The sequence below is a fragment of the Cebus imitator genome, unplaced genomic scaffold (genome assembly GCF_001604975.1).
Source record: "Cebus imitator isolate Cc_AM_T3 unplaced genomic scaffold, Cebus_imitator-1.0 Scaffold442, whole genome shotgun sequence".
NCBI lineage: Eukaryota > Metazoa > Chordata > Mammalia > Primates > Cebidae > Cebus > Cebus imitator.
Window position 1 is genome coordinate 1,607,816 of NW_016107757.1, and position 14,404 is coordinate 1,622,219.

The window sequence follows — 14,404 nt, forward strand, 5'->3', positions numbered from 1 at the left end:
CAAGTGAAGTTTGAGATGCTTATTAAACATCCAAATGGAAATGTTGAATATCAGTTGGATATGAGTCTGGAACTCGGGAAACCTCTGAGCTACAGATATAAATTTGGAAGTCATGAGGGTACTGATAATATTTAAAGCTAGGGGACTAGATAAGGTTATTGAGGAGAGTGGGTAAGATTACCCAGGGAGTAAAAGTAAAGAAAATAAGTCTTATTATGTTTAGTGGTACCTTAAACATCCTAAATCCTCATTGAGAAATTAGGGGGAACTAATAAATGTGATTCAGAAAGGGCATCCATGATGTAGGAAGACAATCTGGGAGAGAGTGGTGCCCTGGAAATACTGGTGTGCTGGAGATGGCTCATATCAGCTTGCAAGAGCCTATCATTAAATTTTCAGCAAATTTGCAAGAAAATACCGCCATTTAAAAAATGGTAAACACAGCCACTTACAAATTATGCATAAACTATGGGCCAGGCATGGTGGCTCATGCCTGTAATCCTAGCACTTTGGGAGGTCAAGACAGGAGGATTGCTTGAGGTTGGGAGTTCAAGACTAACTTGGGCAACGTAGAGAAACCTCATCTATTTTTGTAAACAAAAAAAATTACGCATAAGCTTAAATATATTAAAAAGTAATAAATACTCAACAGTCATCAATTCCTAATTATTTTTCATTTTGATTCCATTTCTGCTCTTGAGTTATTTACATTGATGGTATCTGTATGGTGGATAAGCTGCATAATGGTATGCTGCTATGCATCTCTTTCCAGATACGTGTTCAGAGACATTATGTTGGTAGCTTGAAATTGGCCATGATGGGAATATTTAGACCTTGAAAAATGCAAATGCTACAAATTTGGGCTTGATTTATTGTTTTACTGATAAGAAAGAAACAAAGAGAATGTTAATCATTTAAGTGCAGTTAAAAGCATTTTTGCTGTTACATTGAGATTAGTACAGAAATTGAGGAAATATTTGTCCACTATTCAAAAATTATTATTTGATTCAGCAAATGACATAATTGATGGAGTAAGGTTTTCACAAAAACTATCTTTATTTTCATTTTGTTAATTAATATAGCAACATAATCAAACATCATTTATGTTGGAACTAATATTTTTGTTGAAACAGCATTATGTTGGAACATTCATCAATTACAATCCTAAGTTGGCTATGAATACAAGAATTTGGTAAAAACCAACAAAAATATTCTTGAGAATCAACTGATTAATGGAATTTACAATTAAAGTTTGTATATCTTATTATTTGCAGACTCGTTGGTGTACATTTTTGTATCAGTAAAATTATAACAAACTCGTGTGTGTAGGCACACATATTTTCTTTTTTATCTGAACTAGTTTTAAATATTTACCAGCACACCTCTGTGTGTGGAAGCCTAGTGAAAAAAGTATTTTCAGGAGTGTAACAATATGAAATGTTGCTGATGGGCCAAATGAGTTGATTAATAAGTGACCACTGGATTTAGTAATGATGGGATGATTGAGTGGAAAAGAAAATAATTGATAATGGAACAATGTCCTTGGGTAAGCAAGAGAGGATAGATTTCAGTGCTCAAGTAGAGGAGTTGGTCTTAGAAACAGAAATACTTTATTCATAGTAATATAAGGGAAGGAAGACTGTATGGGCACAATTACAGGTAAGTCAGTAGATGTTATGTTAGGAGCTTGTGGAAGCTGTCTTCTGACTTTCTGTGTAATAGGAAGTAATATTGTCAGCTGAGAATGGCCATGAGGAAGAAGAGTTGGAAGATTCAAGATAAAGGAGGAAATATAAAGAAGAGTTGGAAGGTTCATGAGAACCTTCCACGAGGAAGAAGAGTTAGAAGGTTCAAGAGAAAGGAGGAAATAAAAAATAAATATAAGCTATTGTTATTATAACTGGTATTTTAGCTATTTTTGAAAGTGGTAGGTGGGAAGGGAAAGAGGGCTTTTAAAATTCAAAGACAATTATCACCTAAACACAAAGGTGGTATAACTAGTGATTTTTTCAAGGATGTTTTGTCTTGTGAAGGTTGAAGACATTATTCAAGAAGTCATAATAAGATACGGATTCAGACTGTCTACTAATTTGTATAGGCAAAATGGTTTAGAAGAAGAGGAGATAGTGATTAATTTTAACCATCAGAGATGGCCTTATAGAAAAGAGAGCATTTGAGTTATACCTAAATTAAGAGAAAGTAGATTTTCAGTTGACCATGATTATTTTCTGTATGCTGAACATTGTGCGTGTATTTTCTTATTTAATTGTAATACCTGTGAGGAAACAGAAGCTCAGAGAGGTTAAGAAACTTGTTAAAAATCACACACAGCTAGTAAGTAAGAAGATCTGGGTTATAACCAGATTTACCTGACAACAACCCCTTTTCAGGATAGCACACTGATTTTAGTGGGAGACAGTGGTATGGGGAAGATGTACCAGCACAGGGAACAGTAGGAACAAAGAAAAGTACAGGGGTGAGAAAAAGTAGAGAGAGAGAGAGAGAAAAAGATGGGAAGGGAAAAGTGAGTAATCTAGTATGACTTAGGCTCTGTGTGTGTTTGGAGAGTATGGACTCTATAGTGGGAAATAAGGCTGAAAATATTTGATCATGGGAGAGGCCCTAAAATTCACGTTAAAGAAGTTGGATATTGTTTTGTAGGAAGTCATCAATTTTAAGATAAGTGTCTCTGACAAGAGAGAATTATATATAACCTGAACATTGTGGCCAGGATTGAGTTAATTGTTTTGTTTTACAGTTAGAGATTCGTTTGGAAGATAGGACTATAGAAATAAAACTGGATTGTTGAAATTGAGCACTGAGTGTAATTATTAATTTCATATGGTAGTTTATAGAAATTATTATCTTATTAAGTTATTTTGTGTTATTAAGTTAGGAACACAATTATAGAATAGTTTAATGTTAGCTTTCTATTTTGCTAAGACCATAAGATATTTAATATCATGTTTTTCAGATACTGACCGAGCTTTATCATTACTGGAAGAATACTGCAAAAAATTAAAGACACCAGAAGAGCAGCTGTTGAAAAATGCTGTTAAAAAGGTGATGGGTATCTTTAAGAGCAGCTTATTCCAAGCTTTGCTAGGTATGTATTATGAAAATTATTCATCATTTTAATGGTCAGAATTGGGTTTGATAGCTTGAATAATGTGGTTAAAGAACCTGATGTTAACTAAATATCATACTGGAATAATTTTCTTTAATACTGGAAAGGAGGATTTGTTTTATTTTGTTTTTTGTTTTCCTTTTTCTTATATAAGGTTAACCTAGAAAGGAATTGTTTTAGAAGTAAAAAGAGGTTATTGAAAAATATAAATATTGAAAGAATGTTTTGAATCGGAAGAAAAGTTTACACAGAAGAAAACCTTGAATAGTATGTTATAAAACATTGAGTCCAAATATGCCAGAGACGAAAGTTGTCTTCCTCCAGGGAAGGAATTGTCTAACATAAAAATGATGGTTACATTCTACTTAGAATGAAAGTTCTACTTTTACTCTCTTCTTAAAACAAAAATAACATCTTTTCATCTTTCTTGCTTCTCTTAGAAAAGTTTATGATCCAGAATTGAAAAGTTTATTGATGAAAATCTCAGTGCTTTGGAATTCTTACCAATTTGTCGTGAAGCTAGCCATATAACATTTAATCTTATGTTTATTCTCCTACTTATTAAAGATTGTAAAGAAAATTAAGAATACAGTTTATTTATATATGTTTTTATACATACATCTCATATTTATGCAAATAGCTTTTAATTCTTTTTTTCATATTTTAAGAGGGAAAATAAATTAACAAAATATGGAAACAAATATTTTCCCAAAAAAACAACTAGCTAAGCAAACAATAAAAAAACCCACTCAATTATGCAATATATTTTATTGGATTTAAGGAAATAATTTATTTTAAATAATTGTAAAGAAATAACTGAGTTGTCTAGATATTTTCATTGCTTTTGCAGGCTGGTAATTATTGATATAAAATCGAAAAATAGGAATTTATAAGGCTTAATCATGAAAATACTTTTTATTGTAAATATACATTTTGATAAAAACCCAACTTTATAGTTTGAATATAATTTTAAAAAATATTAAATTTTGAAAATTTGAAAATCACTCTATTGAATAAAAATAGAAGTATAAACCTTTATGGGATTACTTTGCCTGTGGATTAACTTTAAAAAATATTTTATTGTGGCTGGCAGGAATTAATAACACAACTGTAATCGTCTTAGCTGGCATTAAATAAAAACAACTCTAAATGTAGTCTTGCAGAAATTTGAATAAACCTTGTCAATAAAGATAATATTTTGAGAACATTTTTAAACGTCGAATTCTCAATTAAAAATTAATAGTGTTATTTATTAATAGTTGGTCATTAGTAAAAGGCCATTAACTAAATGGCAATGTATCTTAACAGATTTGTATAATGTGTTTACTTAAGACTGGCTAAGTCTTTTGAGAGTTTGCATTTTTGAGAACTTGATTTAGAAAGGGGATTGTTGGTTAATTTAGGTAACTCTACTATATTTTTGATAATATAATCATTTGATAATATAACACCATTTTCTAGGGAATAAAAAGACAAATGAGTAACAAAGAATTTTACAATTATTTTAAGTGAATGATAACTATCTTGGATTAAAGCCAATAGTGTAGTTTGAATTTCTCTAGTAAAATGAAAGGCAACAATAATCTGTAAAAAGCTGTTATGTAAGTAATCCCAGTGCCCAGCTTTGAATGGATAGATTTGCTTTGGCTGGTCTTTAAAAGTCATTTTAGGATAAACCATAGTGCAAATAATGAAGCAACATTATACAACAAAATATAATTTTCTATTGAATTCGATTTGGGCACCTATGTACTGATTACTAATCTGCCATTATTGAATGCTCAAGTGGTCTCCCTGTGCGCTTTCTTTAAAGACACAGAAGAAAAGCCATGTAGACTCGTGCATCCCAGAGAAGATTTATATCTTTATAACAGATAGGTAGGGAGGCATTGAAATATAGGGCATCGTTTATGGTCTATAATTTGCATTCTGTTTGAACCAAGTCCCCCACCCCACTCTTTTCTTTCCTGTTACAAGTAGTGGAAGATAGTAGTTTCACCCATTGTTCTGGCCAATACATAGCCAATACATTGAAATAATACCTTGTATGACTCTCAATAGCTGTAGAAATAGAAGGGAATCGTAATGTAAAAAACACAAACAGATAATAAAATATTATTACTGCAGAACAGGCTGTATTATTTACATTGTGACTAGGAAACCAGTCCCTCTTTTTCCAGAAGAAAATCATCATTCTATTTTATTTTTATTTTTTTCTTAATTTATTTAAATTTAGGTGCATACTATATCTGGCATTTCTCCCCATGTTATCCCTCCCCACCCTCCCCTCTCTCCTCACCCCCCACTGTCTCTCCCCTGCCCCTGCCAACTGCCCCCAGTGTGTGATAATCCTCTCCCTGATTCCATGTGTTCTCATTGTTCAACACCCACCGGTGAGTGAGGACATCAGGTGTTTGGCTTTCTGTTCTTGTGTCAGTTTGCTGAGAATGATGGTTTCCAGATTCATCCAAGTCCCTACAAAGGACACGAACTCATTGTTTTTTATGGCTGCATAGTATTCCATCGTGTGTATGTACCACATTTTCTTTGTCCAGTCTACCATTGATGGACATTTGGGTTGGTTCCAGGTCTTTGCTATTGTACAGGGGGCTGCAGTGAACATATGTGTGCATGTGTCTTTATAGTAGAATGATTTATAGTTCTTTGGGTATATGCCCAGTAATGGGATTGCTGGGTCAAATGGAATTTCTATTTCTAGATCCTTGAGATCTAGAAAAAACCACTGTCTTCCACAGTGGTTGAACTAATTTACACTCCCACCAACTGTGTAAAAGTGTTCCTGTTTCTCCACATCCTCTCCAGCATCTGTTGTCTCCAGATTTTTTAATGATCACCATTCTAACTGGTATGAGATGATATCTCAATGTGGTTTTGATTTGTATTTCTCTAATGACCAGTGATGATGGGCATTTTTTCATATGTTTGTTGGCCTCATATATGTCTTCTTTTGAAAAGTATCTGTTCATATCCTTTGCCCACTTTTGAATGGGCTTGTTTGTTTTTTTCTTGTAGATCTGTTTTACTATTTCATAGATTCTGGATATTAGCCCTTTATTACATGGGTAGATTGTAAAAATTTTTTCCCATTCTGTTGGTTGCCGATTCACTCTAATGATGGTTTCTTTTGCTGTACAGAAGCTCTGAAATTTAATTAGATCCCATTTGTCTATCTTGGCTTTTATTGCCATTGCTTTTGGTGTTTTAGTCGTGAAGTCCTTGCCTATGCCTATGTCCTGGATGGTTTTGCCTACATTTTCTTCTAGTGTTTTTATGGTGTTAGGTTTTATGTTTAAATCTTTAATCCATCAGGAGTTAATTTTAGTGTAAGATGACAGGTAAGGGTCCGGTTTCTGCTTTCTGCACATTGCTAGCCAGTTTTCCCAACACCATTTATTAAACATGGAGTCATTTCCCCATTGCTTGTTTTTGCTGGGTTTGTCAAAGATCAGATGGTTGTAGATGTGTGGTGTTTCTTCTGGGGCCGCTGTTCTGTACCATCAGTCTATGTCTCTGTTTTGGTACCAGTACCATGCTGTTTTGATTACTGTAGCCTTGTAGTATAGTTTGAAGTCTGGCAGTGTGATGCCTCTGGCTTTGATCTTTTTGCTTAGGATTGTCTTGGCTATGCGGGCTCTCTTGTGATTCCATATGAAGTTTAAAGTGGGTTTCTCCAGTTCTGTGAAGAAAGTCATTGGTAGCTTGATGGGGATAGCGTTGAATCTATAGATGACTTTGGGCCATATGGCCATTTTCAAGATATTAATTCTTCCTAACCATGAGCATGGAATGTTTATCCATCGTATGTGTCCTCTCTTATTTCATTGAGCAGTGGTTTGTAGTTCTCCTTGAAGAGGTCCTTTACATCCTTTGTTAGTTGTATTTCTAGGTATATTATTCTCTTTGTTGCAATTGTCAGTGGTCGTTCGCTCTTGATTTGGCTGTCTTTAAGTCTGTTATTGGTAAATAGGAATGCTTGTGATTTCTGCACATTGATTTTGTATCCTGAGACTTTGCTGAAGAAGCTTATCAGTTTGAGAAGATTTTGGGCTGAGATGATGGGGTCTTCTAGATATACAGTCATGTCATCTGCAAATAGAGACAGTTTGACTTCCTCCTTTCCTAATTGAATACCTTTTATTTCTTTTTCTTGACTGCTTACTCTGGCTAGAACTTCCAATACTATATTGAATAGGAGTGGTGAGAGTGGGCATCCTTGGCTAGTGCCTGATTTCAAAGGGAATTCTTCCAGGTTCTGCCCATTCAGTATGATATTGGCTGTAGGTTTGTCATATATAGCTTTTGTCATTTTATGATATGTTCTGTCAATACCTAGTTTATTGAGAATTTTTAGTATGAAGGGCTGTTGAATTTTGTCAAAGGCCTTCTCTGCATCTATTGAGATAATCATGTGGCTTTTGTCTTTGGTTCCATTTACGTGATGGATTACATTTATGGATTTGCGTATGTTGAACCAGCTTTGCATCCCCAGGATGAAGCCTACTTGATAGTGATGGATAAATTTCTTGATATGCTGTTGCGATCTGTTTGCCAGTATTTTATTGAAGATTTTTGTGTCGATGTTCATCATGGATATTGGCTTGAAGTTTTCCTTTTTAGTTGAGTCTCTGCCTGGTTTTGGGATCAGGACAATGTTGGTCTTATAAAATGAGTAAGGGAGGATTCCCTCCTTTTGTATTGTTTGATACAGTTTCAGAAGTAATGGAACTAGCTCCTCTTTGTATGTCTGGTAGAATTCAGCTGTGAACCCGTCTGGACCTGGACTTTTTTTGGTTGGTAGGTTATTGATTGCTGCCTCTACTTCAGCCCTTGTTATTGGTCTATTCAGGGTTTCAACTTCCTCCTGGTTTAGTCTTGGTAGAGCACAAGTGTCTAGGAATTTATCCATTTCTTCCTGGTTTACTGGTTTATGTGCATAGAGCTATTTGTAGTAATCTCTGATGGTAGTTTGTATTTCTGTGGGATCAGTGGTAATATCCCCTTTATCATTTTCTATTTCATCTATTTGATTCTTCTCCCTTTTCTTTTTAATTAATCTGGCTAGTGATCTGTCTATTTTGTTGGTCTTTTCAAAAAGCCAGCTCCTGGATTTATTGATTTTTTGAAGGGTTTTTTTGTGTCTCTATCTCCTTCAGTTCAGCTCTGATCTTAGTTATTTCTTCTCTTCTGCTAGCTTTTGAGTTTTTTTGATCTTCCTCCTCTAGCTCTTTCTATTTTGATGATAGGGTGTCAATTTTAGATCTTTCCTTGTTTCTCATGTGGGCATTTATTGCTATAAATTTCCTTCTCGACACTGCCTTAAATGTGTCCCAGAGATTCTGGTAAGTTGTGTTTTCATTCTGATTGGTTTCGAAGAATGTCTTTATTTATGTCTTCATTTCATTGTTTATCTAGTCGACACTCAGAAGCAAGTTGTTCAGTTTCCAAGTAGTTGTGTGGGTTTCAGTGTGTTTCGTAAGCCTGAGTTCTAGTCTGATTGCACTGTGGTCTGATAGACTGTTTGTTATGATTTCTGTTCTTTCGCATTTGCTGAGGAGTGATTTGCTTCCAATAATGTGGTCAATTTTAGAGTAAGTGCAATGTGGAGCTGAGAAAAATGTATATTCTGTGGATTTGGGGTGGAGCATTCTGTATATGTCTATTAGATCTGCTTGGTCCAGCTCTACATTCAAGTCCTGGATATCCTGGTTAATTTTCTGTCTCGTTGATATGTCTAATATTGACAGTGGAGTGTTGAAGTCTCCCACTATTATTGTGTGGGAGTCTAAATCTCGTTTTAGGACATTAAGAACTTGCTTTATATATCTGGGTGCTCCTGTGTTGGGTGCGTATATATTTAGGATAGTTAGTTCTTCTTGTTGGATTGATTCTTTTACCATTATGTAGTGTCCTTCTTTGTCTCTTTTGATCTTTGTTGGTTTGAAGTCCATTTTATCAGAAACTAGGATTGCAACCCCTGCTTTTTTATTTTTGTTCTCCATTTGCTTGGTAAATCTTCTTCCATCTCTTTATTTTGAGTCTATGTGTGTCCTTATATGTGAGATGGGCTTCCTGAATACAGCACACCAATGGGTTTTCACTTTTTATCCAGTTTGCCAGTCTGTGTCTTTTGATTTGGGGTGTTTAGGCTGTTTACATTTAATGTTACTGTTGTTAGGTGTGAATTTGATCCTGCCATTTTGTTACTGGCTGGTTTTCTTTCCCATTAGTTGAATCATTTCCTTCATTGCATTCTGGGTCTTTGCCCACTGGTTTGCTTTTGCAGTGGCTGGTACTTATTCCTTTCCATGCTTAGTGTGTCTTTCAGGATCTCTTGTAGGGCAGGTCTGATGGTGACAAAATCTCTCAGTAATTGCTTGTCTGTAAAAGATTTTATTTTTCCCTCAGTTATGAAGCTTAGTTTGGCTGGATATGAGATTCTGGGTTGAAAGTTCTTTTCTTTAAGGATGTTGAATATTGGCCACCACTTTCTTCTGGCTTGTAGGGTTTCTGCCGAGAGATCTGCTGTGAGTCTGACTGGCTTTCCTCTATGTGTGACCTGACCTTTCTCTCTGGCTGCCCTTAGCATTTTTTCCTTCATTTCAACTCTAGTGAATCTGATGATTATGTGCCTTGGGGTTGCTCTTCTTGAGGAATATCTTTGCGGAGTTCTCTGTATTTCTTAAATTTGAAATTTGGACTGCCTTGCTAGGCCTGGGAAGTTCTCCTGGATAATATCTCAGAGTGTGTTTTCCAGATTGGATTCATTTTCCCTATCATATTCAGGTGCACCGATCAAGTGTAGGTTAGGTCTTTTCACATAATCCCATATTTCTTGGAGGCTTTGTTCATTTCTTTTCACTCTTTTTTCTCTTGTCTTGCCTTCTCTTTTTATTTCATTGAGTTGATCTTCAATCTCTGACATCCTTCCTTCTGCTTTATCAATTCGGCTATTAAAACTTGTGTTTGCTTCACATAGTTCTCGTGCTGTGTTTTTCAACTCCATCAAGTCGTTTATGTTCTTCTCTAAGCTGGTTATTCTAGTTAGCATTTCGTCTAACCTTTTTTCAAGGTTTTTGGTTTCTTTGCATTGAGTTAGAACGTGTTCCTTTAGCTCAGAAAAGTTTGTCATTATCCACCTTCTGAAGCCTGTTTCTGTCAATTCGTCACACTCCTTCTCAGTCATGATGTGATCCTGTGTTGTTGAGTAGTTGTGATCCTTTGATGGAGAAGAGATGTTCTGGTCTTTGAAGGTTTCATCTTTTTTGTGCTGGTTTTTTCCCATCTTTGTGGGTTTACCTGGCTGTGTTGTCAGAGAGCTGCTTGATGAGGTCGCTTGTCTGCCTGTGGAGGCACTACTGGGTTTCTAGGGACTCCTTCAGATTACTAGGGAAGCTTCTTGTGTCTTTTTTGTTTATACTGGGAGATTAGGCCCACCTCTTCTGCGGACCTGTAGGTGCTGCAGGGTTGTCAAGAACACCGTCCGGTTGCTTTGTAGGTTTCCTGTGTTTTTGTTAAAATATGTAGCCCACTCCCACCCCTCTAATGGTGGGTTGTGCCCTTCCTCCACTGGGCTGGGTCATTCAGGGTTCAGCTCAGACTGTGGCACTGGCTGCGCAACCCGCCAGAGTCAGAGCTTCAGCCCTCTGGAGTTTGTTGGGGAGGGTAGGGACCCGCCCAGCAGCACCCCACCATCTCCCCCTTTCAGCTTCCTCTCTCTCCAGTCATGGGGCAGGGGCCTGCCCAGCTGCTCCCGCTTACAGCTCCCTCTCTCTCTGGGCAGGGGGCCGGGGCAATAGCTCAGTCTGCCGGTTCTCCCGACAGCCTTTTGCACTTATGCTTCTGTTTAGGCCTGTGCGCCAATCCGGGATACCGTCCTGGATTATTATTCAACTCTGCGCTTGTAATTTCCGGTGCTTGACTGGCAAGGATCCCCTGTTCTGTGTATTGCCGAGGCTTTGGGGGAAGGGCTGTATCTGGACTGGAGTGCCAGAGGGGGAGCCTCCAACTTGCCAGTCAGATGCACTTTCTGGGTGAAGCAGCACCCTTCCCCACCTCAGTCTGCCCTGAGTGGGCTTTGCTCACAGTTGGACCAGACCTGTTGAAATGCACCTGGTCCTTCGGTTGGGGCTGGGAGATCTCTAGATTTCTGCATCTCTCTCGCTGGGTGTTGTGCACTAGAGTTGTATCTATTCAGCCATCTTGGATTGACCAGCTTATTTTTAAATTCTTAGTAGAGATAGGGTCTCACTATGTTTCACAGGCTGGTCTTGAACGCCTGGGCTCAAGTGATCCTCCCACCTCAACCTCCCAAAGTATTGGATTATAGGCATGAGCCACTGCCCCCAGCTGAAAAGCATTACCCTAAAATGAATAATGTGTCTTCCTTTTGTGGTCCTTCATCATAAGCTTAAAAAAATGCTAGCATGTTTTAGATGGTATATTTTCTGAGGCCAGAATTCTGTATACATAACTGTGACTGGTGTTTTAGTGTGTAAAAGAATTTTATGAATGAGTTCTGTGGTAACATGGTGGAAGATGATAGCAAAATTATGTTTAAAAAGTTTTAATAAATATAAATTTATGTTTATAAAAGTAACATTTATTAATTTTTGATACCTTCTAAAATAAAGAAAGTAAAATCATATACAATTCAGTGGTTAGATGCATTGCTTTTATGGTAAGTAACAGGATATCTGACAAGAGTGGAGAATGATGAACTGTTTAACTTTCTTCCTCCTTTCTTCTAGAGTCCCTGTATTTATTTCGATTTTTTATTTGCCAATAACGGAGTAGAAAAAGGCACTTTAGTTTTTTGAAAGACAGCAATTGGTGTTCATTAGTGTACCTAAACCAAATGCAAAAAACAAACAAACAAAAAACCTGAAACAGCAATGATAGTGCTGCACGTTTAGATGTTAGGCTTAGAGTGACATCTTGTGGTAACACTAAGGAAAAATTTATCCAAATGAATAAAGTTTTAGGTTGATTACAGCATAAACACTTTCCAGAATTTGAACGTAAGGGAATTGGAATTCGATGATATTTTATGATTAATTCATGTCTCTTTATTTAGAAAAGCTAAATAAAATAATAATCACCAGTGTTCATTAATGTACCAAAACACTAAAATGGCAATATGCTAGAAGCTGCCTATTTAGAGAATTGGAATTCCATCATATTTTACAAATTAACTTAGAATATGTAAATCTCTTTTACTTAGAATATATAAAACGTTAAGATTTTTCTAGGTACTTTTATTAGGTTATTCTTCAGTTAGGCAATAAAGAAGCAAGATGAATCTTTTTTTTTTTTTTTGCGACGGAGTCTCGCTCTGTTGCCCAGGCTGGAGTGCAGTGGCATGATCTTAGCTCACTGCAACTCCTGCCTCCCAGGTTCAAGAGATTCTCCTGCCTCAGCCTTCTGAGTAGCTGGGATTACAGGTGTGCATCCTCACACCCGGCTAATTTTTGTATTTTTAGTAGAGATGGTGTTTTTATCATGTTGTTCAGGCTAGTCTTGAAGTCTTGACCTTGTGATCTGCCCACCTTGGCCTCCTAAAGTGCTGGAATTACAGGTATGAGCCACCGTGCCTGGCCTTGAATTATTTTTAAAAATTACTTTTGTGCTTCTAAATTGAGTTAAGTTTTAAAGATCTATGTTACCGCCATTATTATTTTTGAAGACTTCAGATAGTATTACGGGTATTTAAGTTTTAGATATGTAACACAAATGTTCTTTGTTTTTGTAACTTATTGAAAACTATATGTTTAGTCGTTAATTATAAAGTATGGAAGGAACTATAGATATACTTCACAGATTTCAACCCCTTCTAAAACCATATAAGCTTTGTTTATCTAACTTATTGCCTTATATTTCTCTACAGTGTGTGAGGGGGAATTTTTGGAAGAGGAGTTAGAGAGAAATTAGAGGAGAACAGGAAGTAAAATGATACTTTTTAAAAACTCTGCCTGTAGCAAAATCTTAGTTAAGGGATCATCTTATTTTATGGAGGCTGGTAAACTTTACATGTTAGATTTTGTGTTAGAATAGAGTACAGTTCATTTCCATAAATCTTAGCAAAGAACCTTGTGGATTTTTGGGATTACTAGCAATAGAAGTGATACAGCAGATGTATTATATATTGGGATTTATTATCTCTTTGTTGAAGCATTCACCCTTTCATTGTGTCTCATGGCATTTTCTTCATTACTAAAAAAGCATTTACTACATTGCCTTATAATAAATTGAATATGCTTCTGCCCCTTTTTATATCCCCATAAGGTGGACCTGTAATAATTATAAGTGACCTTTAATAACTTTTTTATTCGTTTGTCAACACTTCTTTTAAAAATATCAGTTATGTGTTGGACATTGTGCTATGCAATAGGGATACAACAGTAAGTTATAGAGGATAGTCATTACTCTTATGGACAAGTAGGGGAAAAGAGACATTAAACACACAATTAATTATTATTCAATTATAATCGTGGTAAGTTCTATGAAAGAGATATGTATAAGAGTTATAGTTTGAGTAAAAAACACCTGCATATTTTTTCTAACAGTAATTCTAATGTCATATTTTTATTTCAAAATAGCATCTCTGAAAATATCATGGTTATTTTGGTCTTAATTATTAATCATGATGTATAATTTTTGCCATTTGATTATAAGGAAGTGAAGTATTATTTAAATATTGGCTCTGAAGGCCCATACAGTTGTGTGAATTTGGAGCAACTTGGCTGTATTTATTAATATTTTATTTATATATATACGTTTTGTTAACCCACTTAAAGTTTAATGGTCTAATAACCTGGCTGTAATCTTCTAAAACAGAGGTTCTCAAGATGTGGTTCTTGGACCAGCAGTACTAGTTACCTGTGAACTTGGTTAGAATTGCAAATTCTTGCGTCTCACCCTACTGACTGAATAAGACACTCTGGAAGTAGGGCTCAGCAAATGGTATTTTACTAATCCTTCCACGTGATTCTGAGGCATTTTAAAATTTGAGAACCTATGTTCTAAATGGTTAGATATTTGACCATTCAAGGAAAATAATATATTAATAGTGTGTGAATATTATTACTAAACTTGGAAGAATATGACAGTCGCATTTTTTCCTTCTTGTGTTTTATAGGATCTGATTTAATCTTTAACAAGTATAATGAGCCACTGTTATTCTGGGACATTTCTTGAGTACTTTGTAATCCATAAATTCACAAATATCATTATGGTGTCCAATTTCCTTTTTAAAATACA

General features: G+C 35.7%; 1 long non-coding RNA gene across 2 annotated transcripts in view; it reads left to right on the forward strand.

Annotated features, from left to right (window-relative positions):
• The window catches only part of LOC108290756, a 39,761-nt gene that overhangs the window by 20,431 nt on the left and 4,926 nt on the right, over window positions 1-14,404 (forward strand). The window contains exon 3 of one of the 2 annotated variants that reach the window (XR_001819703.2): window positions 2,975-3,110. This is a non-coding gene — a long non-coding RNA (uncharacterized LOC108290756). The remainder of the gene's footprint in view (window positions 1-2,974; window positions 3,111-14,404) is intronic. The other variant, XR_005197180.1, reaches the window with a different exon arrangement.